The 4,462-nt window shown below is 36.2% G+C and overlaps 1 non-coding gene across 1 annotated transcript; it reads right to left on the minus strand.

Annotated features, from left to right (window-relative positions):
* Positions 1–2,158: 2,158 nt before the first annotated feature.
* LOC113458271 lies at positions 2,159–2,263 on the minus strand. The gene has a single exon (XR_003378666.1). It is a non-coding gene; the product is annotated as a U6 spliceosomal RNA (small nuclear RNA).
* Between the last annotated feature and the right edge of the window lie 2,199 nt (positions 2,264–4,462).

The following is a 4,462-nucleotide window of genomic DNA, read 5'->3' on the forward strand; positions in this document are numbered from 1 at the left end:
TTCACCTACCTCTGCCTCCCAAGTGCTGGGATTAAAGGCGTGCACCACCACCACCTGGCTAATCAAATATGTTTTTAAGTACACATTGTTTATGTCCTATTTGCTAGTGAATTCACTTTAGTGGCAGAGTCTTGCTTTGATTTGAGCATTGATATGCAGCAAGGGAAAAGTAATATTAATGAAAGAATTTGATACATGTATGCCAATGCATAAGAAAAAATGCCCTTTTTAGATTAATTTTAGAAGAAATATAATAAAGAAGAATTTTTTTATCTCTACAAGAGGACTATACCTGGCAAAGGATAGAATCTGTCTTTTCCTGTTTCTTTACTGACATGATTCTTGCTCATGCAATAAATAATCTGCACTTTTGTATTTAATTCTATCCCTTTTGTCTCTATACTTTGACACATTTTTGGATTCAACACACATTTGTCTTTACTTCTTCCTTCAACACTCTATCAAAAATGGCAGTGCAATGCAAACTGCAATGTAAATTGCATTTTTATTTTTTAATAACCGTAAAAATAGCTCTTCTGTCACATCTGACAAATGCTTCTTAGTGTGCTGACCTTGGATATGTTCATCTGTACAGTTCTTCCATATTGCTAAACTATTGAAGAAAACTGACATATAAGTTTCTTTGAAGTGATGAGGAAGTGCATAGAGGTTCAAACAATGGAGTACTCAGGCATATATGAAACATTTCTCTGTTCAGAATAGGTCCTCTTAAGCAGTTATTATAGCTATTAATCAAGGAACTAATATTTCATTAGTTAGTTAATAGTTAGTAGTATTTATAGTTGTGTTAAATCTACTTAGTATTAATGCTAAACCAAACACTGGGTTATAGCCAGGCAGTGGTGGCACACACCTTTAATCCCAGCACTTACGAGTCAGAGGCAGGTGGATCTCTGTGAGTCTGAGGTCACCTTGGTCTACAAGAGCTAGTACCATGATAGCCTCCAAATTCCATAAAGTGGAACACATCCATCTGCCAGATTTCATTCCTTTGAGTACCCTTTGGGTTACTCCCTGCAGGCAACGGTGTTTGATTTTAGAAAGAACAAGTAGGACATCTCTTTATAATGTCCTTAGCTAGTTGTCATGTAATGGAAAATTCTTTCTTTAGGCCTTTACTATTGACGTGATGCTTTTTATGAAATTCTGAGGCCTGCAACACGCTTCCAATCAATAATTGTTCAATCTCACCGATACCTTGTGCTAGAGGACCAGGCAGACCAGTATGGGACAGGATGTGTGTTATGTACATTGGACAAAGCCTATTCCTGATTATGTCTTGTACCTAATGAAGTCAACTCTGTGTCATCTGGTATAAATTCAGCGGTTTCAATATGCAAGATAACTCTTTCTGCATATTGTGAATCTGTATCTATATGAAGAGGTTCTTTAAAATCGCTTAGCACCATAAGAATGACATATAATTCTGCCTTCTGGACAGAATTATAAGGGCTTTGTTCCACCTTACTCAATTCATCTGACTTGTAACCTGGCTTTCCCTGATTTATTTGCATCAGTTATAAAACGTACGATTCTAGGAAGAATCCAAAATGTTCTCTTTATGAGGTTAAGTCTATCAGTTTTGGGATAGTTGCTATTAATTTGTCCCAAAAAAATAGCACAAGCCCTTTACCATGGTTCATTGTCTTCCCATAACTTTTTTATTTCATCAGTAGTGAAATGCACTATAATTTCTTCTGGGTCTATACCTGCTAATTGACGAAGTCTCAGTTTACCTTTTATAATAAATTCAGAGACCTATTCTACATAAGTTTTCAATTTTTTACTTGGTTTGTGTGGTAAAGAGATCCATTCTAAAATAGTTTCTTCCCTCTGCATTAAAATTCCTGTAGGAGAAATTCTGGAAGGCAATATGACTAGGATGCAGCTAAGATTTGGGTTCACCCTCTCCACATGTGCCTCTTGTATTTTTTTCCTCAATCATTGTCAGTTCCTTTTCTGCTTCAGCTGTCAGTTTTATGGGACTATTCAAATGTTTATCACCATCTAAGGTTTTGTTTAAATGAACTATTAGATCAGGTGCTATCCCAACACCTGGTCGTATACTGGAACTGTCTCCTAACAATCTTTGGAAGTCATTAAGATTCTGTAACTGGTCTCTCCTAATTTGTGCCTTAAAAATATGAAACGCTTCACGAATTTGCATGTCATCCTTGCGCAGGGGCCATGATAATCTTCTCTGTATTGTTCCAATTTTAATATATGTGCTGCCGAAGCGAGCTAGGAGAAAACATGTAGCTGCACCAGTGACAGATGCCGGAAGTTTATCCAGTAAGCCACAGCCTCATGGCAATGCACAGATTAATGGAGATAAGTTAATTTAAGATATGAGTTAGCCAGAAATACACCTAAGCTATTGGTACTCAACAGTATTGAATAAAATACATTTTCTGTATGGTTATTTTGAGTTCTGGCAGCTGGGAACAAATTAACAGTCTCTTACAACAAACTGGTGTTCCAATGTGGTCGACTAAATCCATATAAATCTTGAGAGAGCTTAAAAAGTAATTCTAGAAAAAAAAACAAACTTAACCATTTTCTTGGATGGGCTCTGTTTGCTAGAAGCAAGCAGATGCACGATTCTATTAATAGTAGGTTTCTTAACTCAGCAGTAGCAGACAAAAAGTCACATGGATTTGAAATAGCAGCTTCCTGAGCTGTGCATCCAGCATGAACTCCAACTCTTTTGGGAGATGAGGCTACAGAGTATTTAAATGGGTTCTGTGAACTACAACTTGTTTAATGGCAACATAGACCCCCTGTGTGCCTAAAAATGGAGCTATATACATGGCTTTCAGAGGCAACAAACAGCTCTGCCATGCTGTACTGAGCAAAGCGATCAGACAGGGCACTTTTTGCCTTAGCAATGCTGCTGCTTAAGCTTTTAAGAAACATTTAGCATTTTAAGAAGCAGTCCTGGTCAGAAAAGGATTACAGATACACAATAAAGACAAATTCAGATGAAAAAGACCACTAAATGGGTCACAGTTTTTGATAAATGTACATAAGCTTGGGAGAGAAAAGAGAAAGAAATATAGACAGTTATAAAAAGAAGTAAATGTTTGTTATTTTTTAAAAAAGTTAAAGTCTTTAAAGAGACAGAGTACAGACAGACATAGATTAAAAGGAGGAAAGAGAATTAAGCCATGTAAAGATGGAATATACCCAGAGAGTCTGGATTATGTATGTTATTGTGTTTTCTTTACACTTTTTGGATATGAAGGAGCTAGGTACAGAGTGACACTTCATTGTATGGGCTGCTAAGCTAAACCAACACATATATTCTAAAGGTGTCTTAATTTCAAAATTTGGGCTTAAGGATATGTTGCTTTGGAAAAGAGGTTCCTCTTTTGTTCTACAGAAGATGAGAACCTGTGGAATTCATCCATACTAATGTGATTGATGGACCAAGATCCCCCAAAAGTTCGACATGAACACCCCCCAAAATTACTTTGTCTAACAAAAAGCAGGAATCAGTTTAAAGAGAACTATAACCAATTTCCCAAATATTGCTTATAAATGTTTGGTTACATATAAAGAGGTATATGATATAGATTAGCATTGGTATGAATCTTGGTTTATTAATGCAAACATAAGATCAATTTTGTTATATGTATATTTCTGCTCCTGATTAAGGTATTGTGTTTGTGCAACTCATTTTGAAATGTAATGTATAATTAAGAAATATAGTTTAATTGGGAGTCGTCTATAATAGTCAAACTTCTAATCATGTTAGTTAGGTTTTCTAGATATATAGAGATATATTTCTGTTAGAAAATTATTCATCAAATCTTTCAGAGACCTTCAGAATGTGGCATTTAAAATGTTTTAAAATCTTAGGACTTTTCATGGCAATGAGACACATCTGCTCCTGGCAGCACCGATTACTTCAAGAGGAATGTGGGCATTGAAGAAGCTCCTTATGGAGATTGTTAGCCAATTGGGCAAGAAACTGCTATTTCCTGGACTGCTTGATGTTATACTATATGAACTAGACATGCAGCCTCCACAGAGAAATGACTGCTGAACTTGCCTAAAGCTGAGACCATCATTCAGGTTTCTTGTTTCATGAAAGTGTCTACCAGATAATCTGCAGGATAGAGAAAAAAGTGACTGACAAACTGCCAATACAGGTGAAATTGTCTTTGAAATTTCCTGCTTCATGGAAAAGTCTGCTGGATACTATGTACCTGTAGGCTAAAGATGGATGACAAAATGGTAGAGAAGAACTTTTGTTAAATGTCCAGATAATGAGATGTGAAGATGGATGCCCCAATGGTACAGAAGAACTTTGGGTGGCCATCCAGGCAGTGAGATGTCTCTGTCAATTCTAGAATTTTGGAAGTTGCTTGCAATGCACTTCCTTTTTACTTAAGTAATTTTATATCCTCATGGAGTCTTTCATGGAGTTGAAGAATAG

The sequence above is a fragment of the Microtus ochrogaster genome, unplaced genomic scaffold (assembly GCF_000317375.1).
Source record: "Microtus ochrogaster isolate Prairie Vole_2 unplaced genomic scaffold, MicOch1.0 UNK13, whole genome shotgun sequence".
In the NCBI taxonomy this organism is placed as follows: Eukaryota; Metazoa; Chordata; class Mammalia; order Rodentia; family Cricetidae; genus Microtus; species Microtus ochrogaster.